The sequence below is a fragment of the Labeo rohita genome, chromosome 17, assembly GCF_022985175.1.
Source record: "Labeo rohita strain BAU-BD-2019 chromosome 17, IGBB_LRoh.1.0, whole genome shotgun sequence".
Classification (NCBI taxonomy): Eukaryota; Metazoa; Chordata; class Actinopteri; order Cypriniformes; family Cyprinidae; genus Labeo; species Labeo rohita.
The window spans coordinates 11,257,987-11,285,553 of record NC_066885.1 but is presented as its reverse complement, the minus strand read 5'-3'; the positions used below and the strand labels follow the sequence as shown (position 1 = coordinate 11,285,553).

Here is a 27,567-nt window from a genome sequence, read left to right as displayed (position 1 = left end):
AATAAGAAATGTTTACTAAGCACCAAATCATCATATTTCTAAAGAATTACATGACATTGGAGACTGAAGCAATGAATGAGTGTGTGTGTGTGTGTGTGTGTGTGTGTGTGTGTGTGTGTGTGTGGACACTTTTGATTTTATGTGACACTGGAGACTGGAGTAATGATGCTGAACATTAAGCTTTGCCATCACATTAATGAATTGCATTTATATTAAAAAAGTATACAGTTATTTTAAATTGTAATAATATTTCACAATATTACTGTTTTTCCTTTTTTATTTTATTTGCGGCCTTGCAGCCTTGGCGGACATAAGAGACTCCTTTTAAAAACATTTAAAAATCTTACTGAGCCCAAACTTGTAAACAGTAGTATATCATATATGAATTAAATTGCATATCTAAAATTAGAATAAAATCAATTTTCAGCAAAATATTCATAGATGTACTACGCTTTCATACAGACAGTGAATGAACTATTTTCTCCCTCTCCGTTCCCTCCCTTCTTGTTGTTTACGTCTCATCGATAAATGGCCACCACAGATGTGGCTTTTTTTTTCTTTCATCTTTCATGCTCAAAAGAACATGAGACCCATTTGACTACACCCCCCCCCTGCCCTGAGCCGCTTCAGGCTATACATGAGACAGTCTGGCCAAGCTGAACACACCAGAGCAAAATAATACCCAAAAGCCTCCACTCTAGGGATTACTCCAGTCTCTCTCTCTCTTTTGCTCCTCTCAGGCCTTTCTGCCTTCCAGCTGCAGGGGCCTCCTGTGATCCTGGGCCACTGTCCTGCACCCACGGGGGAAATGAGGGATGCTGGGCCGCGTGTGGCTTTGCTGGAGAGAGTCTAGGGGGTTTAAGTGTGTGTGTGAGAGCGAAGTACGGCTGTATGTTGTGCTCAGTCAAACGGTTAAATGCAGCTTTTTGTCCACCCACAGCTGCTGCTGTCTGCGTGCCACCTTTCCTCTGTCTGAATTTGTGTTGTTGTGGTTGTTTATGCCCAAGTCCTGTCAGGCGGCCACAGCGCTGCGGTCAACAATCTCCTCCTGGGCTCCCATAGGGCCTCTTTGCACATTTACCTCACTTTAGCCCGCTAGTGACCTTGTGTTTATGGTCATAAGCCTTATTTCCTGATCGCAGTAAGTAATGCGGTTGGTGTTGGAGCTATAAAATGATTTATTGATCATTGTATAACTGTATCTGTACAAGATCACCTAAAGTGCTTCTTTATTTGTGATCAGGGCCTAAAACTAACACTTGTCAAGTGACAAATGTGGGTAGAAAACAGTGTTGTTCACCAGTTGTCTGATAACTTTTTTCAATTTTTGTATTAATTCTAATAATGCCTGAGAACGCAATGTGGTTTAGTGTGGCTATCAAATCACAAAGACTTACTTCCTTGTGAAAAAAAAAAAAACATATTAGTATTGTAATTATACTATTATTATGTAAAATAATAACAATAATAATAATAATAATAATAATAATAATAATTATTATTATTATTATTATTATTATTATTATTGTTATTGTTATTGTTATTGTTATTATTGGCAGCAAAAGAGAAATATAACATAATTTGATCCAACATTATTAAAACAAATTATAAAATTAAACAAATCATTAAAGAAATATCACAATACTATTATTATTATTGAGAATTTCTATCTTGTTATTATTATTATTATTATCATTAAATATGTTTCTAAAATTAAAGAAATTAAAAACTAAAAAGAAAGAAATATAACTATAACACTATACTTCTGCTACTTTTATTATTATTATTTTTATTATTAACAATTTTTTATTATTATTATTATTATTATTATTATTATTATTATTGGCAACAAAAGATAAACATCACCTAAATTCATCCAATATTATTAAATCAAATTATAGAAATTAAACCTCATTAAAGAAATATCACTGTACTATTATTAAACTGTAAAGTGTTACATAATCATTTGAATTTCTATAATAATAATTATAATTATTATAATAAAAAAGAGTAGAGAAACATCACCTAATTTCATCCAATATTGTTAAATCAAATTATAAAAATTAAATCATTGAAGAAATGTTACTATTCTATTATTTAACTGTAAAGTGTTTCGTAATAATTTAAATTTCTAAAATGATAATAATAATAATAATAATAATAATAATAATAACAATTATTATTATAAAATCAATTTATAACATTTAAAACATCATTAAAGAAATATAACTATAATATACTATACTTCTATTATTGGCAGTTACTTTTAATTCTTATTATTATTATTAACAAAAGAGAAACATCACCTAATTTCATCCAATATTAGTTAATAAAATTTTAAAATTTAAACAAATCATTAAAGAAATATCACAATGAACATTTCTATATTATTATTACTAATACATACGTTTCAAAAATTAAAAAAAATCATTACAGAAATATAACTATAATACTATACTTCTGCAACTTTATAATAATAATTATTATTATGAAACACAGTTCAATAATAGTATTGTAATAATAATATAATTATTTATTATTAATGCCTTTTTTTTAAATAGTGCACATTAAGTTTTGGTCAAAAAAAATAAAATAAAATAAAAATAACCAGTACATTTTCTCAAGTAACCAGCCATTAGCAGGTGTTCCAGATATTAGTTTTAGGCCATGTTTGTGATAGTTCCTGATCACAGGCTTTTATTGATTTTAAATAAGTATTGTTTAAGCACCAGGAATGTCTTTACGGGATTGTTGTCTTCAGGAATTCACGGTTTCTCAGTTGTAACCTTGGCCGAGTCACTGGAGACCATTATAGGGTTTGATATTCTTAAACGTATGGATGGCTGTCCATGCATACGACATATAATTCTTTCAGAAAGCCATTCTTCCTGAAGGTCGGTGAGGCAGGGTAGATGCATTCTTTCCCTGTGGGGCTCGGAGGACAGAGAACGGCGTTTGTTCATAGACACAGCTGTTGATTGTTATTGGATGTTGGCTTGCACCAAGGTCTCTGAGAAGCAGAGAGCCAGAACCGGAGAGCATTCGCCTTATTCACTATTGTTGCGCTTAATGGACAGAAAATTACAGACAGGAGCTGCCATGTTCTGCCTTTGTCTCTTGCACACAAAGGGACCAAAAGACAATTTGAGTCTTGAACCAAAGAGACGAGAAATCAGAATCCTTTCGAAGGATAAGTCACTCAAACACGCCACTAGAAAGCTTGACCACATTGGCGACTCTATTCATACTTCTGTTCGGTTTTATTGTTTGAACCAAACTTGAGTTTGATTCTTTCACCTTCCTCTACATCCACTGGTATGTTTCAACATTGTACTGTCGGGTCTAGTGCATCATTAACGTGAGCTAATAGCTAGAGCTAGAAGTTTTGTCTGAATGTTAGTAGCTTCTATTCACAAATACCTGAGAATGTATTGCTGAATTCCTTAATATCTTATAGTTTCATTTTATTTTTATTTTTAAGCACATAAGCATTTGAAGCACTTTTAGTGCTATACCACTTAAAAGTGCTATACAAATAAAGTAGTAGTAGTAACAATGACTATTATTATAATAATTATTATGTATATTTTAATTTATTTTTATTATATTTTTTTACAAATAAAAATACTACTTTATTTTTTATTATTATTATTATTATTATTTGCATTGGTTGCATTCTTATTATTTGCATTAAATATAACTATAAAAAAATAAAATAATAATTTAACTTTTGAATTAGATTTGCACTTTTAGTTAACTGTTTAAAAATTAAATAGTAAAATAATGAAAAGTGATAGTACTATGATTATTTATAGTACACTTAAAAAATACAATACTAATATTTACATTTATTTATTTATTTATTTATTTTTCCTCTTTTTTTATATGAATTTTCAACATTTTCAAACCTAAAATCAGCAAGCTTTATTTAGGCAGGTTGCCAGAAAATTGCCTCAGAAATCACGTCCATGGACCGCTGACTGAATGTCTGATGCATACGGCACACTTAGCTGGAAACAATTTAGGATCATCGGATTGGTTGAATTATACAGGATTGCTAGTTATAGCACAAAATAAACATGAATGAACATCAGAAGGTATCTTTTTTCTACAGTGAAAAGATGTCAATACACACCGTTTTTCAAGATCAAGTCCACCGACTTTAATCTACTCTCCTGTCTGGTTTGTTCGGCAGACAAAACAGCGTATTGGGTGATATAATTGGTCAGGTCACCTGTTAATCAAACTCTCACCAGCCAAGATTCTGCAAAGTTCATAAATAACCTGGGCTAAAGAAATGCCTGCAGTTAATACCATGTGCTGCACTTTTCATACATGTCTCTTTGAATAGATTTTTAATGATATAAGGTCTTTGTGTCATTTGGTGCGACCACTCATCATGTAGTGCAACTAATAATAGCTATAAGTGTATTCAATTAAAAATAAAATATCTAATTTCTGTGGTTGAAATGAATCAATGCTACAGAATGCTAAAGTGAATGGTATTTTTAAACCATTTTTATCAGTTTTGAATTTTAATGTTAATGTTTAATGTTAAGCATGTTAAGAAAATAAATACATTTTAATATAAATCATGGTTGCACCACATGACATTTTTTACAGCTACGACCACTTTATCTAAATGAAAAAGCACTAAAATCACTTAATTTTACATTTTAATATGAATTTATGTGTACACAACATTCTTAGTGTTTGAACAATTACAGTAGATATTACTTTTTGCATTTTTAAAACTGGCCTGTTGAAAACCCTTACGTCAATGATTCATATATATATATATATATATATATATATCAGTATAAATTTTTAAAATAGCTCTGTAAATCTTAACATTCTTAGAGACAAAACAGAGATTAAAGGATTTGTTTTCGTTTGCCTTTCTGTGAATTATGCCCTGTTTTGACAGTGCTTTCACACTAAACAAGAGCTTAAACAACAGTTTTGCTCATAGTAAGCAACTACAACTGCGTCAGTGTTGCATTTCCCCAACGTCTTGCCCCGTTCACCCCTTCAACCCTTGAACACCATCCCTTCTGCATCCCCTGAGATGGACTGTTGTTTACAATGTATGAGTGAAATAATATTTCTGAGCTTTACTGCGGTCTCCCTCTGGAAGGCACCATTACAACAGTAACAGAGGATTAATTAGAGCTTGTCCCCATAGAGACATTTGAGGCTCCAGTCCTGGTCAAAGGGGAAGCATTAGCTAGTCAGCACGAAGGTAGTTGTGGTAAAGCACATCCCAGGTAATTAATAGGCCTGAGGTGAGGGTAAGTGTGTTATTTATTGAGGTTGGCCTTGAGACATTTTATAGCTTCAGTAAAGGAGGTTTCATTTAATGTTCCTCAGTGTGGTGAGGTTTCAGAACAAATATATCCAGCGCACGGTGTACAACATCCAAGCTGCCAGTAGAGGGGGTGAGGAAAAGTACAGCCATCCTACATACCTGGGAATTAAATGCCTATTTATCTGGACGCTAGCCTTTGCTCACAGAGTTATGATTATATCTTGTGAGAACTTGATATAAATATTCTGAATCTGTAATCTAATAAATTATTCATAGTAGTGACTGAGTTGTGATTCCACTGAATGTAGCTTATAGTGCCTTGTGATTGGACAGAATCTTGAGGCTTAAGTGACCGCCCAATCGCATGAAACTCTGTGCATATATGTATATTTTGCAATAAATTTGTTAACAAACAGTTTTTAATATGTGACCCTGGACCAACAAACCAGTCTTAAGTAGCACAGGTATATTTGCAGCCAAAATTCTTAAAAATACATTGTATGGTCAAAATTATACATTTTTCTTTTATGCCAGAAATCATTAGAATATTAAGTAAACATTCCATGAAGATATTTTGTAAATTTCCTATCATAAATATATCAAACTTTTTTGATTAGTAATATGCATTGCTAAGAACTTCATTTGGACAACTTTAAAGGTGATTTTCTCAATATTTCGATTTTTTTGCACCCTCAGATTCCAGATTTTTAAATAGTTGTATCTCGGCCAAATATTGTCCTGTCCTAACAAACCATACATCAATGGTTTATTTATTTAGCTTTCAGTTGATTTATAAATCTCAATTTAAAAAAAGACACTTATGACTGTTTTTTGATCCAGAGTCATATAATAATTTAGCAAAAAAAAAAAAAAATTTTTTTTTTTAAATAAGTGTCTTATGCTCGTTAAGGTTAAAAAATTTTAATTACAAAAAATGGTAAAATATGTCACATAATATTGAAAAAAATTACAATTTTACATGTAACTGTTTTGTCTTAATATATTATTATTGTAATTTATTATTGTGATGGCAAGAATTTTCAGCAACCTCAACTCCAGTCTTCAGTGTCGCAAAATCCTTCAGAAATCATTTTAATATGCTGATTTGATGCTCAAGAAACATAATTTCTTATTATTTTCAATGTTGGAAACAGTTGTGCTGCTCAATACTTTTTTTCTGATATATTACACAATATATACAATTTATATACAATGTATACAACTTCTTATATATTTGTACATATGTATATTTTGCATTAAATTGCAAAAAAAATCAATAACACACACACACACACATACACACACACACACATATTATATATATACATAATAATTTAGAAAAAAGCATTACTGTTCTTTTTAGAAGTGTCTTATGCTCACTAAGGCTCATTTGTTAAAATAAATATTACAATTTAAAATGTATCTGTTTTGTCTTAATGTATTTTTATTTTAAATTATTCTTATGATGGCAAACCTGAATTTTCAGCAGCCTTTACCCAGTGTTTAGTATCACATGATTCCACTGAAATCATTCTAATATGCTGATTTAATACTTAAGTAACTTTTTTGGTTGAAAAAGTTGTGCTGCTTAATATATTTGTGGAAACTGTGTACATTTTTCTTCTTTGGTTAATATAAAATCCAGATCAATTTACCTTTTAGAAGTTTACAAAAAAAGCTTGGTATATTAGTGTATATTATTTGATACTCATAATGTATGTGTGTTACATTTATAATGATGTCATTTGTACCCCTTAAAATAAGACTTTTACTTCAAATAAAAATGTGTAATTGATTAAAAAAATTCATTACAACCCCTTAACCCCCCCACAAACAAAAAAACAAAACAAATAAAATTAGTAAATAAACAAAAACAAAGCAAAACAAAAAAGGAAAGTGGTCAATTTTATACTTTATGGACTCAAATGACAAATTAAGTACTATTATAAATATTATTACTAATTTGTCATTTCAAGTTTTTTAAGTAACTTGTGACAGAGCCAATCCCCAGGTAAATACCTTGTGTATCTTTCCCCAGGTATTACTGACTTTCCCCTTTGGCAGAACCCAGTTACTTCTTTACCAGAACGACACACCCACTCATCTTCTCAGCAGCAGGAACTAGAAGAAAGGAAACAAAGAAAGAACAAAACAGACATGCAACACTTGTTTGCAGCAAGGGTTTGTACTCTGCCAAAACACTGTATACGCCCTCAGCTTAACGGACAGCGCTTTATTTCCACCTCTACTAGTAGTCTCATGCATATAACAGTGCCTGCTGAGTTCAGGGGAAGGCTCACATGACACTGCCTACCCACTATACACCCACAGACAGCCAGACATTCCAGCTACAATGCGAGCGTTTGGATCTGAAGCCATTTTGAAGTCGCCATGCCCGTAATCTATAAAGGGATACGAGAATACGGCCGGGAGGAGGGAGGATTCTGGGATGAAGCGAAGCGTTTCCATATGGACAAGAAGGAGGAATACCTGGAAAAAAGCCACTAATCTTTGGCTGTGAAGTTGAGGAGTTTTTAACGCTAATAAACGCGCCATTGGCAAAGTGCTCGCCATAAGGAGGGCCGGCTACATCAGGCCTGTCTTTCCTCAAGAGGGACGTAGTGTTGTCACATGTGGTCTTAGCTCCTTGGAACGCACTCAAAGACTCACTATTAGGGTATGAAACTCACTTCCAAACCCTCTGAGACACAAAACCCCCTCACAAAACTCTTGGGGAAGACTGAGCCTTCAAAGGCACGACGGCTCCTTTTACAGGTTGAAAAAACGAGATAAGAACATTCAACTGTCCAATTCTGTAATGCGCGTAAAGGTAAAGCGCCGCGCGTCGTCTCGCCTCCGACATTTGGCATCGCGCCTGAGTGTTTTAGAGTCAGGTTTGTGCTCCCGTCTCGCATAAACAGAGCACTAGATCTGGTCACACCGCCAGTCCTGCGAGTTTGAGAAATGTCAACATCAGACCCATGGGTTGTTTCGCTCTCCACACTCGCTGGCCTTCCGTCTTTCCCCCTGCGTGTGGCCACAGGATCAGACAGCTCGCGTCGACACATCTCGACTCGGAGAGCCTCAAAATGCCATCTTGTAGCGACATTATCCGACAGTACGGGGCAAAATGAGAAACGGGGAGGCAGAGGTAGACCTGCGTTGATCTGGGATATGTCAGCGGCGCGGCACTGGAGATCCACCTCCTACCCTTTTCCGTCACCGGATTGGGCGCAGCGGAAGGGCTCATCTGCTCCCGGGTATCTGCGGCGCATTAAGAGCGCAGGGGAAAGAAACTCGGAAATGCTGCCGTGGAGACGAGGATAAAAGTGTAATAATGTGCATGACGATAGGTCCTTTTCACACCGCTCAAACCGTATTACTAGACCTGTCCTCAAAGGCGAGAAGGAAAAGGACAGTTGGAGAAAGAGTAAATGACAGGGACCAAAAATACTGGCAAAAGGAGAAACGGCGGGAAGGACAGAACCCGAAGGGGGGGCGAGATAGAAGCGGAGCGAGAGAGAGCCAGAGTCTTAAAAAAAAACTGTATAAGGTTTGTCAGAGGAACAAAGGAGATAGGATATCCCTAATCCCTGCAATATTAATGTCTAAAATGTCATTAATAAGCTCAGGATTCTGAGCCTGAGACCACACTAGGATGAAGGTACCTGCCAGGGCTTGTCTGACAGGGCCTTGGCTAATGAATGAATATAAAGCTACTCCAATCAATCACACAGGATTTATCTTCGCCCCGAGTATAGGTGAGGTCTGGTATGGGGTGACCACGACTGTCAAGCATGCTGAAGCAGCAGCCAAGAAACTGTCGTGGCATTACAATGAGGCTTGTATTAATGGGCGCTTGTGCTTTTCTGCCATGTGGGGGAGCAAGCGTGAATGCGTGAGTGTGTGTGCCACGATTTCGGGCCATATTTTAATTTTAGTAAATGAAATGACATCGCTGGGTCATTAACTCCAGGTTTGGTCGCTTTACCCTGGGCAAATGGAGGCTGACAAATGTTTAGTTAGCTTCGCTTGTCCAAGTAATGTCATGTGGTGCCAACGTGAAATCAGTCTTGAAGCTTTTCACGTAAACAGTTCGAGTGATTTATGTAAATTGGTGGTTTTATGCGGAAATTAGATTTACAGTAAATATATAGGTAGACTGGGGCTAGATGTCACAGTGGTTTTGCATGTTAGTTTCAAACTCCAAGTTCGTGTTAAATTAGGATCATTTTTGTCCTCCAAACTAAAATTCCAATGACATATAGTGTAACTTTTCAGTAAACAAATGAATGCTTTAGAAAATCACATTGGCATACATTTATTTTTTTCTTCACAAAGGCTGCATTCATTTGATCAAACATGCAATAAAAAGAGTAACACTGTGAAGTATGATTCCATTTGGATATTTTAAATGACATATGCAAATATTTATTCTTAATTTATTCTTGTAATGCCATTACTCAAGTCTTCAGTGTTTCATGATCATTCATAAATCATACTAATATGCTGATTTTTTGGATTATTATAAAGTTAAAAATAATATGATTTATTTGAAATAGAACTCTTGTAACATTAAAGGGAACCCTGGTATTAAGACTTGTGTGGCTTAATATAACACTAAAAAGTATCTTACTAAAAATATATAGTAGAAAACCCAAAAAATCCACATCATTTTATACATATTTTGGTCTATGGGGGGCGCCATTATTTTTATGACATCAAATGGTTGCTCTCAGTGAGCTCCTGGTGCTATCTGATGCTATTTTTACCTCAACACAACTTGTAAAATAAAATACAGATATTATACCGCATTGTGCCGCTTTTGGTTGTAATTTTTAGTGGAAGGGCAACAAGAGACGCAATGTAAGTCTTCGTTGCTTTCCTAGCAATAAGAAGAGGAGAAAAGATTAGGAAGATGACTGTGGATGAATAAAACTTCCTAAAGACCTGCATCTTTGTTCTCTCCACTTTAGCCCTGATGCCGTTCTAGTAGACCACAGCTACTGAAAGAGCTTACAAACGGCAGAGACAAGAAACGCTAGATGTCATCCTGGCAGGATGTAAACATGCCAATGCTTGTCGTGACGCCAAAGCCACTGAAGGAATTTCTCAGTGTAGATTTCACTCGATATCCAGGGAAAAATCTATGGTACACTTTTAAAAATAAAGGCTCCAAAGTGGTGTTTTTGCAATGATGCCACAGAAGAACCATTTTTGCTTTCCCAAAGAACCTTTCAGCAAACTGTTCTTGAAAGAACCATTTTAAAGAACATTTAAAAAATCTAAAGAACCTTTTTCCACTATAAAGAACCTTTTCTGCATTTGAAAGGTTCCATGGATGTTCAAGGATTTCTCGTCGTCTAAATAATGGTGCCCCCCATAGTCCAAAATATGTACAAACCGATGTGGATTTTTTAAATAACGTAAATCTTTCATGGGTTTTCTACTACATATTTCGGTAAGTGACATAATTTACATTATATTCATCCATAATCCAAGTCTTAATACCCACATTCCCTTTAAATTAATCTTCCAACTGTCCTTGATAAGTAAGTGCGTCCATTTGACTCCAAATAATAGTCTCAAATGAACTCTAAATTATATTTGTTGGCCAAAACAGTGCTATTCTATACGTTTACTGTTTTGTGAAATCCTTTTAATGCAACCAAATTAGTTTGATTCCCAGTGAAATGCTTCTATGGTCTTGGACTCACTAAATCTGGCAGCTGCACCCAAAATAGCAATATATAGGCTATATGTCATTCCTAAAAAGACTACTTCCCTTTCTTTAGGCTGTAATACATGTCTGTGACAACAGCACAGTCACTAATTACTAGGCTAACAGCTAGTTTGGACAGTCTGTGAGAGCTCAGCATGCAAAGTAGCTTTTGCTTGTCCAGCAGAAAGGTTACAACGTCCATGTCACCGAGGTCCAACTAATTACACGTATATTTTCACGTACCAAAGTCATCGCTGGAAATTTCTGCTCTCTGCATCTCACTGTAATCTCAGCATGTGGTATTGTCCTCTCAGATGACATTTGTTGCAAGCTGTAATATAAACGCTCATTAGAGAGGGACGAAGAAACAAAGAAGTGCCCTTGTATCTGGTTCAGCGGCAAGCTGTATTTTGATGCACTAACCCCAATCATGGGTTTGTGGCAAGTTGAGATTAAATGCACAGCGTTTAATGCTCAAACATATGTTTTTTTAAAAACATAATTGCCGTGAAATTAATAAAAACAGGTTTAATTATAGTCTGTGGCTTTAAAATGGCCCATTAGCCCTGTCTAAAATGGCACCTTGGCTGTTGCCATCCAAGAATTAAGCCTAAATTGAGGTCAATTTGAGTCTGTTAGTCATTCCACTTGAAGGTGCATCATAACATTCACACCACAGGTGTGATCTGCAGAATTAGAGTTCCCTGCACCAGCGTGTACACGGTGCCAAATGACTTGTTCAAACAGACTACTTCACCTCATCAAAGCACTGCCTTCATATCCACTGGGCAGGCATGTCCAAATAAGCTGTGAAAATATTTATAGCCTCTCACTGACTATCCTCTCATTAGCGAGCACTTTTCTCCTCGCGCTGCCAGTTGCCAAAAAAGCGGAGAGTGAAATTTATTTTGAATATTCAAAAGGAGATAATCAGCTTGTGTGCCAGCAGTGTGCGGCTCTGTTAGGCATGTGCGTGGCATGGCGGCTAAGGGTGCGCGTCTCTCACGGCTTTTCATCAATGTTACCTGAGATGTTCGTCTTTTATCCGAAAGTGGGCCGTATGGTTTGGCGAGACTAATCAGGCGGATGTGTCTGAGGTGATGGCATGTTTTTAATACATCCACATATGTCATATGTTGTACAGTGTGTTTGATCTTTGAATATGCACATATGTCATATTTTGTTGTAAGGAAGCTTATAAATACATGTTGCATTCAGTATAAAGCTATATTGAATGTAACATACATACATATATATGTAGTGTCAGTGTCATATATATATGTATTTTTTTTTTTAAAGAAATGTTTATTATTCAATTGATAGGATATCTGGCAGTACAGATATTTTTATTGTTATTTTATTATTATTATTATTGTTTATTATTAAAAAACTATTTCAAATAAATTCTTTAAAATTTACACTTTCTATTAATCAAAGAATTCTGAAAAAATCTTCATAAAATTTTAAGCAGCAGCAGTTTTCAATATTGATATTAATAAGTTATAACTCAGTATATTAAAATAATCTGGCACTAAAAATTTGATTAATGGCTACTGAAAATTCAGCCTTGCTGTCAGGATTATGTTCTGTTTTGTCTTGTTTTTCCTAGTGTTTTTTCCCTTCTGTTTCTAGTGTATTTGGTTTAGTCCGTGTCTCCCCCCTAGGTTTTGATAGTTTGGTTTAGTCTTGCCCATAATTGTACTTCCCCTCGTTTGCTCGTTTGTAACCACTCCCCTGTTTCTGTGTATTTAAGGTTGGTTGTTTCCCCAGGTCATTGTCGGTGATTATTGTTTCACTGTGTTTTCGTTGTGGTTGCGTTTCCCTGCTGGTGTTCGTCTGTTTATTAACGTTTTTGATTGTTTAAATAAACCTGAATTGTTTGGATCTTCGTTCTGCTACTGTTCGTTCCTGCGCACGACGACAACCCTGACACTTGCCTTATCAAGAATAAATTAAATAAATTTTATTTAAATAAATTTAAATAAAAATTTTATTTAAATAAATTTTACTATTTTTGATTAAATAAATGCAACCTGTATTCTGTATTTCAATTTTAAAATTATTTATTTCAAATATTTTATAAGAGATTTAAAAAAAAAACAAAACAAAAAACAAACAAAAAAAAAAAAACTATAAATAAATGATTGAATAAATAAATAAATAATTCTGATCCCAAATAAAGAATCCTGAATTCCATAAAAATATTAAGCAGCAACAGGCTTAATATTGATATTAATAAGTTATAAATCAGTATATGAGAATGATTTCTGAAGGATCATGTGACACTGGAAATTTGATTAATGAGTACTAAAATTTTAGATTTGCTTTCTCAAGAATAAATTATAGTTTAATATACACTGAATGGTCATATTCCACAATATTACTGTTTTTACTATTTTTGATTAAATAAATGTAGCCTATATTCTGTATTTCAATTTTAAAATGTATTTCAAATATTCCGTAAGAGACTTCTTTTAAAAACAATAAATCAATCAATCAATCAGTCAATCTTTCTGATCCCAAACAAAGAATCCTGAAAAAAATGTATCAAAATTTCCACAAAAATATTAAGCCGCAACAGTTTTCAACATTGATATTAACAAGTTATAAATCAGTATATTAGTATGATTTCTGAAGCATCATGTGACACTAAAAATGTGATTAATAACTACTGAAAATTCAGCTTTGCCTTCTCAGGAATAAATTACATTTTAAAATATACACTGAAATAGAAAAAAAAAATCTCTACTTTAAATTGTCATATTCCACAATATTAGTGTTTTTACTATTATTGATTAAATAAATTGCAACCTATATTCTGTATTTCAGTTTTAAAATGTATTTATTTCAAATATTCTGTAAAAGACTTCTTTTAAAAACAATAAACAAATAAATATCTCTGATCCCAAACAAAGAATCAGAATTTCCATTAAAATATTAAAATATTAAGCAGCAACAGTTTTCATATTGAATAATACATTTCATTAATGGCTACTGAAAATTTAGCTTTGCCTTCTCAAGAATAAATTACATTTTAAAATATATTTTGAATATATATTATAAAAATAATAATTTAATCGTCATATTGCACAATATTACTGTTTTGATCAAATAAATGCAGCCTGTATTCTGTATTTCAGTTTTAAAATGTATTCATTTCAAATATTCTGTAAGATACTTCTTTTAAAAACACAAAATAAATAAATAAACCTTTCTGATCCCAAACTTTTTAGCAGTAGTGTATGTCTATATTAACTTTAATTGCTTTTTAAAAATTGCTTCATTTTTTCATAATTAAGTGGCAAATGCCTATATGTCAATATATCAAATGAGACCTGTCAGCAATGGGTATGCATCAATAAATTCTTTACATTCACTATGTCACTGTCAGAGTTAATATCTAAACTTGCAAAAGTACGCTCAATGACTTTTGTTGCCGATATGCCCTCGCTGTCAAATAGACAAACCAAAAAAAGACTGGAGTGGATTGTGCTGATGGTTAGTAGTGACCAGAGCAAAGTCAACTCATAGGCAGAGGGCTATTTGTTTAGCACCATTTAGTTTCAGGTTATATTTTAGAGCGGTTGTGGCTGCTTGTGTACCAGGTGGTGGACACTGAGCAACGCTGGGGGACCAAGCTCTGGAGGAAGACATTGACAGTGGACATTGATAGACACGGATAAGGGCTCGGAGGGACAGAGCTTTACCGAACACCGGACCCTGACCTTCCCTTTCCAACAACAAAAAGAATGCTGTTTCCAGTGGGATTCAATCAAATGTGTGTCCTGACAATACTGATGCCACGGGGTTTGTACCAGCAATACAGACGTGCTTAAAGTGTTGCAGGAGTCACGGCCTTGTCTGACAGATTATCTGATCTTATGCTGTGCTATGGAAAATTGCCTTAGCACTGGGCATTTTCAAATAAAAAGAAATGTACAAAACAGGTTATTGAATACTGTGAATGCGTTATTCGAAATAAACTATGGAAGCTTATTTCTGGAAAAGGATTAAAAATAAAAAAGGTCATTGGAATTGTCTGACTTTTTTCTCAACTCTGACAGATACATGAGAAATAAATGCTGAATTGTGAGATATAAACTTGCAATGGTGAGAAAAAAATAATAGTGAATAAGTTGCAATTATTTTTTTTTTTAATTTAAATTCAGACAAAAAAGGTCAGATTGTAAATTCAGAATTCTGAGAAAAATCTGAAGATGGACTTCCATAATAAATCTTAACTGAAATAAAATAAAATAAAATAATTAACTTATTTTATTTTTTTATTTCACCAAATTGACAAGGCAAGGCAACATTTCTCATTTTCATTTAGTTTAACTTGATAAACTCAAATAACTAACACTAATATATATATATATATATATATATATATATATATATATATATATATATATAATAAATGATAAAATAAATAAATATAAATAAAATAAAAAAGGTAATTGAAAAAGTTTTTGTCTCACAATTCTGACTTTTCTCTCACAACTCTGACAAAAATGACAGAAATACAAAAAATAAATGATGAATTGTGAGATACAAACTCGCAATGGTAAGAAAAAAAGAATTGTGAAAATGTCACTATTAATTTTTTTATTTAAATTCAAGCAAAAAAAAAAAGTCAAATTGTAAATTCAAAATTCTGAGAAAAAAAAAATCTGCAGATGGACTTCCATAGTAAATGTTAACTGAAATAAAATAAAACAACTTTTTTTTCACCAAGTTCGCAAAGCGACATTTCTCATTTTCATTTAGTTTAACTTGATAAACTCAAATAACTAATACTAAAGTAAAAAAAATAATGTTTTTTATAAACACTATTTACACACACACACACACAACGTAAATAAATAAAAAAATGACTAAATCTAAAATTAAAATGAAGATTGAAAATAAAACTACAATAACAACTAAATTAGACTACATACAGTATAATTGTGTGTGTGTGTGTGTACCTGATATTCCATTTTATTTATTCATTCATTCATTCATTTTTGGTCCCCATGAAGATAACAGCTTATAAATGATACAACATAAAAGGTTTTGAAAATCTATAACAATGCAGAAAGATTTGTGAGAGGGGTAGGTTTAGGGGTACACACACACACACACCATATCACAAGTACATAAGTTCGGTATGGAGTACCACAAGGCTCTGTACTAGGACCGCTTTGTATAAAAATCATTATGTCTATTGAATGTCCCCATAAAACATGGAAATCTGTGTGTGTGTGTGTGTTTAAATGTCTATATGTCAAATGAGTCCTAATACTTTCTTCAGGAATTCTTGGGTGTACATCCAGCACAAGATTACTTACGGACAACCCCTAAAACTGAGGACCATAGTTCATCTTGTGGATGAAACAGCATGACTATCTGAAGCTATTTAAAAAAACACAAAAAACAGGGCGCGAGTACCAGTTGCGGACTGGCGTTGCGCCACGAAGTGATTCTGCGTTCCCTTGAAGCACCTCTGAAACTGAGTTTGAAAATGGCATCTGGCTACCCTCAGTGTGTTCCACTTCTCCTGCTGATCTCTAGAGAGGAGGAGGCAGATCTGCTGACTCCACACTCATGGGTCGACCAACAAAGGCAGCTCTGAGACTTTGCTCCCTGGATCCTGTAGTGACGGGCTTGGCAGGCCACAGACATAATGAGCTCCAGACCAGGGAGAGTGCAGCATTATCACCCTGGAATTTAGTAGTCGGGTCGGGCGGGGAGAGATTGAGCCCAGTCTGACCCAGCTCGGCTGTGGGAGGCCCGGCCATGTCACGCACTACCGGCTCAGAGTTTCTGAAACTTTCTCCACGCAAGCCCAGAATCTTCCCTGCTGTCATGTATGGAGGTCACATCCCAAGAGAACACTTTCACATTTGCTTGAGTGCGAGAAAGAAAATGCCGCACTGCATGATTTGATTATTTATTATCTTGAGAAAATTGCTAACGATCGCTTCTGAACATGCACCGCAATTAAGGATTTCTGCCTGGACTGAATTCAGAGAGATGTTTATTGTTGAGTGTGCCGTGTGGAATGCCTTACGAGCGGGAATCAAGAACCTGGTCATTACGCATTCTGCTGGCGGTTTGCTGTATGTGTCATGGGTGGCATGTTGGGAAATAAACTAATCATGTATTTGCATCTGTTAGTATCACAAGAAGAAAGTCTACTACTTTGTCTATTTTTACTACATTAGTGTCAAATACGCCTATGTAATCTTTAACCACCAAAACATCTCTCAATGTCTGCCTCTCACGCTCTAAAATGTGTTATATTTTTAAAAGGCAAGCTTTATTTATGCAGCATTTTATCAAATACAGACTGTGTCAAACCAGCTTCATAAGCAGAAAAAGTAGCAGAATTAATTATGGAAACTAGACTATGGAGACAATTCCAAGATGTTTCATTCAAGATGTTTGTGTCTTTCTGCTTCAGAAATAAAGAAATTATGTTTCTTGAGAAAAACATTCCAGATATTTTCTCCATATAGTGGACTTTTATGGTGCCCACGAGTTTGAACTTCCAAAAAGCAGTTTCAGTGCAGCTTCAAAGGGCTCTAAACAATTTTTTTTTTTTTTGGAAAATAACCAATCATTTTGCTAGACCCTTCTTCCTCGGCTGGGATCGTTTAGAGCCCTTTGAAGCTGCATTGAAATGGTATTTTGGAAGTTTCAACTCGCGGGCACCATAGAAGTCCACTATATGGAGAAAAATTCTGGAATGTTTTCCTCAAGAAACATCATTTCTTCACAACTGAGGAAAGAAAGACACAAACATCTTGGATGACAAGAGGGTGAGTAAATTATCTGTACATTTTTGTTCTGGAAGTGAACTTCTCCTTTAATGCAGTTCAAGTTTTGGTCATATCAATACATTTCTTAAAGTTAAGTATCTTCAGATCCCAACTAAGCAAGATAACTAAGGATAACTGAGGTTGTGTGACTAAAACCTTATTTTTTCCTCTCACGATAAATCATGGCGATGGACGTTGGTAGGTTTACATATGTTGCAGCCACTGCACTACCCATTAATTTTAATCATAGGAGACGTAGGCATCTGTCTTTACAGAAGCAGCACGGAGAGTCGCTTCTGAAACTGAAACAAGCCACAGTGCTTGGTATAAATACAAACATCGAGTGGCTGCGATCAGCTCTGCAGACTTGTGGAGGTTATCTAAGGAGGTTATCCAAGGAGGTTATAAGCGGTTATCTAAGCTTCAATGGCAAGGAAAGCCCATTATTCAAGCATTGTGTAGTCAATGTTTGTGTAAGCAGCCACATATGAGGTTTTTTTGAAGTTCTAGTACATTAAAGAATGATCACGTGACTTTTATGTACTTGAGGTGACCTGTAAATGCCAAAAAGCTGTTTCCATTGCACTTTTGCAAAATATTCCCTTTTCAAACTGCCTGGAAAACCACCTCATATGAGCATGAAAAAATTTTGCGATATTCGCTAAATTTACGTGTTTCCATTAGGCGTATTGTCAATTCGCAATTTGAATTTTGCTAATTAAAACGTAAAACTACAACCGAAATTGTATGTAAAAGACAACGAAATCCAAGACCTCCTACTGGGGACCTTCTGAAGGGTTACCTAAAATCTTGCTAAAAATACAAAACATTATCATTAAAGCGTAGGGTTAGATTCTTCAGGTTAGACTATAGTGATTATTGTTACCTTAATTTAAGAATAACAGAAGTTAATGGGTAGTCCCCATTTAGAAAGCCAGGTAAACAGAGATATGGCAGCGATACACTTCCTGTATGTTTCTTGTCATGCTTGAGGCTTTTTCACTTAATCAAGAATCAGTTAAAAAGTGAATGGATCAATTAAGCAATTTATATGGCTAATCTTTGGCAGTCCGAACATTTTGATGTAGCCAACAAAGTGATTGCAAACATTGTTAATGCATCCAAAAAAACTAAAGAGGGTTGTTCTGCCGCTCCTCCCGAATGATTTAGAATAATTTTAGTCTAATTCTGGAAATGGAAACAAGTCTGTTTTCCAGCTAGCGCTGGCAGTCTGCATGAAAGCACTCCACCACCAACTTTCTTCCAATATTTCCTCATTTGAATCAGCTAAATGGCTATTAGCTGTGCCCCATGCCAATGTTCTCTCCATAATCACAATGAAGGTGGTAGCTTGGATGAGTTCATTGTGACAGCTCTGTGTAAATGTGTATACATGGTATATACGTTTGATGTGCAGTGCTGAAGAAACTAGACAACTACATGGCATTAAATGCAAAATTCGTACCAGTTTAAACGGCGAAAAATGTTTTGGTAGAGATCAGTTATAGTCGTTTTTTTTTTTTTTTTTTTTTTTACTTCAAACCAACCACAGAGAGAGCACAAAAAAAAAAAAAAAAAAAAAAAAAAAAAAAAAAAAAAGAGAGAAATTTAATCTCTTCAGTCTCCTAGCTGAGGTAGTAATTTCTTAAAAAAAAAAGTCTTACTAACCCCACAATTTTGTATGTGTTCATATAAATAAAAAATTATGGTGCAATGGAATGATGACAGAATTTTCAGTGATTTCTTTTTCACTGTTTCTTTAACTGCCCTTTTCATTCCAAAAAGTGCCAGTTTAATCTGCCATTTATAGGGTTTTAATATTCTTTTAATAATCATTTAAGTCGACGGCATGCCATAGTGCTGTCAGCCAGCTTGAGTTAGCGGGTTTATGATCTGTTCCTATTGAGACTGATGAAGGTAGTGGCCACTTCCTCCATCATTCCGGCCTAACATGGTGCAGGGCCACAGGCCCAGTCCTTCCCCTCTAGGGACCGGCCTGCTCAAGAGCAGCTGAAGTGTGGCCAGGGTCCAGAGCTACCCTCCTGCCAGAAGACATTTAACAAGCTGGCAGTTAAAAAAAAAAAAAAAAAAAAAAAAAAGTAAGAGGCCTGTTGAGCATGTGGGCAAACATAAAAAGCAGTGGATTTAAAAGTTAATTTTTCCAGACGCTATTATAGCTCCTTCGTATTAAAACCTTGTGCCAGTGAAGGTTTCCTTCTCTTTTGTGATTGTGCATGCTTGTGTGGGTTATTTGCGTATATTCTTGTGTGTGTGCAAGCAAACGCATGAACACTTTATGGGATGCAGAGCCACTCTCCTCTGTGGTTAATTATGGTTTCTTGTTTGCCCAGTCATTTTGTCACTTCCTTGCCATTTCAAAGTGATAACGGCCATAAATGCCTTTCCAAACTCTTTACAGCAGCAGAGACCTCAGCATGGAAATATGGCCCCTGTTTAAAGATAAGAAGGAAAATTACTAAATGAACACATGCTGCTTTGTGATGAGGACTTCCTCTCCACCAAAAATGTACAAGTACAAGCAAGTGAGGAACACCTCTTAACAAAAATGAATGATCATGCTGCTAAGCAATCATTTCCGATCTAGTGATACAGGTGCCTTGTATTAGCTATTATAGAATTTCTTTTTTTTTCAGCATCACAATTTCTGGACTGTAAATCTTAACAAAAATGTGTCATAATATGTAAAATTATACATGATAATTTGCAACAATACAGTGAAATCTGCAACCACAACCAACTGTGAATAGCCACCTGAACAATTTCACAAACTTTTATTGTCCTGGTGAGTAATCAAATCAAATTCTGATTTGAACCTAGCAGCAAATCATGATGGGTACCTCTTAGTAATAAAACTAAATATTGCAATATTTAAAGGAAAAAAAAAGATCTTTCAAGATTTTATCAATTTAAATTCAAGAGAACTGCATATACAATCGAGGTCAAAAGCTTACATACACCTTGCAGAATCTGCAAAATGTAAATTATTTTACCAAAATGAGAGGGATCATACAAAATGCATGTCATTTTTTATTTAGTACTAAGCTGGATAAAATATTTCACATAAAAGATGTTTACATATAATCCACAAGAGAAAATAGTAGTTGAATTTATAAAAGTTTACATTCACCTGAACAATCCACAGTTTTTAGTGAGTCCCTTGTTTGTCCTGAGCAGTTAAACTGCCCACTGTTTTTCAGAAAAATCCTTCAGCTCCCACAAAATCTTCAGCATTTTTGTGTATTTGAACCCTTTCCAACAATTACTGTATGACTTGGTTAGGGAGTCGGGCTTGTAACCGGAAGGTTGCGGGTTCAAGTCCCAGGTCCGGCAGGGAGTGAGGGTGGGGGGGAGTGAATAACCAGCGCTCTCTCCACCCTCAATACCACGACTGCAGTGAGTCCCTTGAGCAAGGCACCGAACCCCCAACTGCTCCCCGGGCGCCGCAGTGATAGCGACTGCTCCAGGTGTGTTCACGGTGTGTGTGTGTGTGCGTGTTTGTTCACTACTCACTACTGTGTGTGCACACAAATTCTGAGTATGGGTCACCATACCTGGCCACACGTCACGTCCTTTCCTTTCCTTTCCTTTCCTTTCCTTTGAGATCCATCTTTTCACACTGAGGACAACTGAGGAACTCCAACACGGTATTAAGAATCAAGTGTGTGTAAACAGGTTCGTTTTTATAAATTCAACTATTATTTTCTCTTGCGGACTCTATATAAACATCTTTTATATGAAATATCTTATTTAGGTCACTACTAAATAAAAAATAACATGCATTTTGTATGATCCCTCTTATTTTGGTAAAATAATTAACATTTTGCAGATTCTGCAAGGTGTATGTAAATTTTTGACCTCAACTGTACAAGTTGCAGATCACTGCAATAGAGAAACGTTATGGAAGTGAATTACATCCTTTTCTATCCATAAGCCTTTTTCTCACAAAATTCAAATTCAAAGGCCTAATCTGCATGATCTCTGACCCTTCTCATCCGCCGGGGCCCTAGAATAACCAGCCACCTCAGAGGTTACAATCAAAGTAAGGTAGTTAAACTCATAATGTCCACAGCTAAGATGATTATCAGTCCGCACAGATAAGACACCTCCGGGAGATTTTAAGCGTGAATATTTTATGCCATCCGATTAGCCTGGGCCATAGCAGTGTTAAAAAGGTTTAAGCATGACCCCATGATTATGAGCCAGAATATGCATACAGAATCTTTATCAAAAGAACTTGACGTCAGGGTTTTTAACAGTGTGAATTAAAACATTAAAGTCCTTTGCAGGAGGAAGTGGATTTGTCTGTTTCATTGTTTCTTATACAGGAGCTATTTTCACATAGTATTACTATACAAGCTATACATAGTATTTAGTATACAAGCTATCTACAGCTAAAAATGTAAAATATAAAAAATATAAAGGGTATAAATACTATAGTGGTAAACAAATAATACTAAAGTAACTGATTCGGGGACATGCTTTCGCTACAGGTTTTCTCCTCCGCATACTACCTGTAAAGCATGAACCCACATCCTGTCTCAAAACCCCCGCAGAGATTGCGTTGCGTTTCATTTCTGCATGCATAATTAATTCCCTGCAACATTGACGTTGACCCTGAAGACCCTTTTGACAACTCGTGCTCTCACCTTTAGCACAACGTATCTTCTGACAACTTCCTGTTGTCTGACAAAAACCGAACAAGACAATCGGGCTGGAATGGGAGGTGGAATTCTCCTGCAAGTGTGGACAGCGACTCCGCACAAGCAGAAAATAAATCGTTGGATTTGAGCAGTTTGAGGAGCAGAGATCCCGTAAACAGCGAATGCTGTCTCACAGCAACCAGCCCATGTGTTAGCACCTTGTTGGGTTGACTGCAGCCTGGCAGACGGGGCTTGTTTTTACAGGGATCAGCACCAAAAGATCCAGGGTGCTTATTTTAACACCTGCCCTGGAGCTCTGTCTGTGCTCAGCCCACTCCCCGTCCACCAGCGGCCCCCCCTCGAGTGGCCCTCTCTCAGCCTGGGCCCCATGCCAAAGACCTCAGAGGTCTGTTCTTGCCATGACAGGCCCACGCAAACCCAACTTCAGTCTCACAGAGAGCCGCAATCATCTGATCCCTCAGCAAAATGAATGCCACACAACAACAACATAAATCTTCCCCTTATTAAACAGAGAAAGAAGCCATAGAGAACGTTTTCTTTATTGACTGATCTCCAAATCTCCTGAACTGCACCAAATACTATGTAAATCCTGTGTTGATATACATCCTGTTAAAACGGCAAGACATTAGGCCACTAGGCTTAAGACCAATGGGTCAATAACTAAAAAGTCAATAATTTATTTTCTTTGACGGCTATTTAAAATGACCAGTTTTCTAATAAAATGTAAAGTGTATTGTAGTGTTAATGGTTACCCAGCACGCTTTGTGGCATTCTGACCAGGTTTGGGTCTAAATACTCAGAGAATTGTGCCAATAATAATTATTTTATTTTTGTATACAAGAATCAAAATGCCAATGGTAGAAATTAGGCAGACTATTTTATACTGATTCAAAACTAATGAAAATAATAATAATAAAAAAAAAAAACTGTTTATTTCAAAATCTAGTTCATAAGAGTTTTTATTTTGTAAATCTGACAACATTAGTTGTGCGTGTTTGATTTATTAAAAGAACTGGTTCAAGAGTCATTTGTTCATGAATTAGCTTACGGTGATCATGCTTTATGTATTTGATTCACTAAAAATGTTTGTGCTTTAATCGGACTACGCTGGCTGTGAAGTATACATTTGATTCACTAAACGAGCTGGAGTATACGAGTCATTTGTTCATAACTTAGACTACACTGGTTTTTATGTATGTATTTGATTGGTCCATATGAATCATTTGTTCATGAACTGGACTACACTGCTTGTGCTAAATGTATTTGAATCACTAAAGAAAAAGAAAAAGAAAAAGAAAAGAAAAAAGAAAAATGGTTCCTAAGTGCTATTTATTTATTTATTTATTTGTAAATAATCACATTGGATATGCTTTATGTATTTGATCACTAAAAGAAGTGGAACATATGAGTCTTTTGTTCATGAATTGGACTATATGGGTAATGCTTTATGTATTTGATAAAAAAGAACTGGCTCAAAAGTGTTATCTGTTCACAAATTAGACTACAGTGGTTGTTATGTATGCATTTAATTCACTAAAATAAGTGGAACATATGAGTCATTTTTTGATGAATTGGACTACACTGCTTGTGCTATATCTATTTGAATCACTAAAAAAAAGAAGAAAGAAAGAAAGAAAGAAAGAAAGAAAGAAAAAAAGAAACTGGTTCCTAAGTGCTATTTGTTTGTGAATCAGATCACATTGGTTACGCTCCATGTAATTGATTTACTAAAAGAAGTGGAACATATGAGACATTTGTTCATGAATTGGACTACACTAGTCATGCTTTATGCATTTGATTCACTAAAAAGAACTGGCTCAAAAACATTATCTGTAAACAATTTAGACTACACTGGTTGTTATGCATGTATTTGATTCACTAAACGAAGTAGTTCATATGAATCATTTGCTCATGAATTGGACTATACTGCTTGTGCTATATGCATTTGATTCACACACACACACTGATGAATAGGACATCAGTGGTCATGCTATTGTTGTGATTTAGTAGAAAGAAAAATAACCTGTTCTTTTTAAAAAAACTCAATTTTTGTTTGAGAATCAGGCTGCACTGGTTGTGCTGTATATGTTTGATTTACTACAAAGAACTGGTTCATAAAACTCATTTGTGAACTGGTCATACTTGCCATTATCTTACAGTCTTTTTTTATCCAGTCACATTCAACGAAGACCGAAAACTGATCATCACAAATAAGTCAAATAAGTACACTGTACAAATACATTTTCATATAGCCACTCAATTTTTTTTTTTTTTTTTGCTTTAAAAAAATATTGGCTTGAAGTGAATTTTGTAAGCATTTAGGAGTACACTAGAGATGGTCTGTAAGCTGACACACATGGACTAAAGCCATAAAACTCTAATTTTGATTTCATGAAGGTTTTCTCATGGGAGGCCATTTAGAGTGACATTGCACCATGAAGGAATGATGAATTATGAACAGTCACAACGTTTGTGTGTGTGTGTGTGGTCAGCATGCTCTTTCTCCTCTCTGGTCCAGTGGTCTGATGTATCCCCTAGGCCCAGATGCTCTCAGCAGGAAGAGACTGTCCATCCTGCGAAACTGCACTGATCTGACAAACCTGGGCAGATGTGCCAAGTGCCTCCTGCTTAAGGGTCACGTCCCCCTGTAAGCGATGGCCACAGATGGCCCATATTTCACTGCAAGCCTTCCTCCGTTCTCTAAGGTTAGGTCTCTCTCCTGAGCGGAGCTGTATGTGACCTCTCCAGAGAGCAAGGGACTTGGGACTTCGTTCAGCCAATTGGGAGACGACTGCCGCCACAGCCATGCACAGCGTAATCTTTTCCTTTTTTCTCTCTCCCCCTGAAGATCAGTCTTCTGAATTATGTGAAGTGCTGACTTTAATTTGTCCTGAGGAAAATAAAACTCCAAATAAATCAGATTTTGCAACAGTGTGAAATTTAGGCCAAGAGAAAATTAATCAGTTTTTGGAGTCTGTCATCAGATACAAAATCTCAAGTGTCATGAGCTGTTCTCAAAGATTTTTTTTCCTTGCATTTTATCTGTTTTATGTTCGCGATGAGCACATCTTACATTCCGTTTCACTCTGTTTATCCATCCATCCATCCATTTTCAATATAAGTGCTGTTACATAAGGCCTTTAGATGTGAAAAAAAAAAAACTGTGTGCGGTGTATTAGAATGTGAAGTTTTCTGCAAAACCGCATCAAAGTATGGGCTGAAGTGATTTAAGGGGAATTACAATTCACGCTGTTCGTCAATTCAAAATAGCAAACACAATATCACCCTCTGAAACACTGACCTCAAAACAAAGTTCCCTCAGGGATTCGCTGAAGATGCATTACCAAGCCCCAATTGTAAATAAGTTTTTAATGGACATTTATTGCGCTGCTACGCTCTTCTTGAACTACACCCATTTTCCCAACGTTGATAAATTCTGATGTTTGTCTCGCTCCTCAGAAATTTTGCAAGCTAAACGTAAAGAGAATCCAGATAGTATTTTGTAAGCAAATATTTTTGAACAAATGACGCTCCACATGTCATCTGTATATTTACGATGACTCAAAGACATGGGTGTGTGGGTCTAATTAAAAATGTGAGCGGGGTTAGCAGCCTGCTGCTTTCCTCCAAGTCTCTTGTTGCCAGCTCTTGGCAGCTCTGCTGTCAGAGAGCCAGCTGTTTAGTCCTGCCCTGAATTATTGCCAGCCCGCAGTGCATTGTGGGACATCTGGTCCGAGCAATGCTTTTGTCATCTTTTGTCAATACAATGCTTAAGTTCTTAAGTCAGGACATTACAAGAAAGTGCTTCCATTTGATGAGATTTCTAATTATGGAGATCATGGAATGCACGCTGCTTCATAATTTCTGAACACTTTGAGCAGTATACATTGATTATGAAAGCCAACAAATGTGGTAATTTCATACATTATTGCACGTGGGTCTTTTATAGTATCCAGAAATGTATGTAAATGGTGTGTGGGTGTTGATGTCCTTTTAAGTCAAAGAAAGAAAGAAGATCAATAGAAAGACAACTTGATTATATTTAAATGAAAGGCAATTAAACATCACTTTCCCTCAATGAGAAAACGTTATACATTCAACAGTTTCGATTCAACAGCAGGTATGGTTGCTCACTAGTTTTGGCTTCTTAACTAGCTTAACCATCAAGATTTCCAGATCAACCAGAAAAGGCCATGATGGTTAACCAACTTCATCCCAGTAAGGTGCCATTAGCTTATGCAATAACTAATATTAACTAACAATGATCAATACCTTTGTTTCAGTATTTATTACTCTTTGTTGTATTAGTAGAATATAGTTGCTCATTGTTAGTTCATTTTAGTTGTTAGTTGTTAGTTAATTCATATATTTTAATAATATATTAGTAAACATTGAAATTAACTTTAACTAAGATATGCTTAAAATGCTTTAGAAGTTCATGTTAACTAATGTATTTTACCAATGTTAACAAAAGGAATATTAATGTAATGTCTCATTAGAAACATGAATAATTTGTATTTTGCAACTGTAACAAATTGTACAAGTTAGAAAAAAACCCAAACCTAAACTTGATCATAAAATTTAATGCTATACACAAACCCTAAAACTAACCATAAAGTCTGACGTTTTACCCAAACTCTTAAATTAAAGTCTAACTCTTAACCCGAACAATAAAACTAACCATAAAGTCTGACGCTTTACCCAGACCCAAAAACTAACCCTGAAGTCTAACCCTTTACCCGAACCCTAAGCCTAACCATAAAGCCAAAAATGAACCATAAAGTCTAACCCTTTATCTGAACCCTAAGCCTAAAGTCTAAAACTAACCATAAAGTCTAACTCTTTACCCAAACCCTAAAACTAACCATAAAGTCTAACCCTTTACCCAAACTCTAAAACTAACCATAAAGTCTAACCCTTTACCCAAACTCTAAAACGAACCATAAAGTCTAATCCTTCACCCAAACTCTAAGCCTAACCATAAAGTCTATAACTAACTATATAGTCTAACCCTTTACTCAAATCCTAAAACTAACTATAAGGTCTAAC

The 27,567-nt window shown here is 35.3% G+C and overlaps 1 long non-coding RNA gene across 1 annotated transcript in view; it reads left to right on the top strand.

Annotated features, from left to right (window-relative positions):
* LOC127179784 (uncharacterized) overlaps positions 1-13,093 on the top strand; it is a 16,438-nt gene extending 3,345 nt beyond the window's left edge. Inside the window, exon 4 of the long non-coding RNA XR_007829551.1 lies at positions 7,347-13,093. This is a non-coding gene — a long non-coding RNA (uncharacterized LOC127179784). The remainder of the gene's footprint in view (positions 1-7,346) is intronic.
* The last annotated feature ends 14,474 nt before the right edge of the window (positions 13,094-27,567 follow it).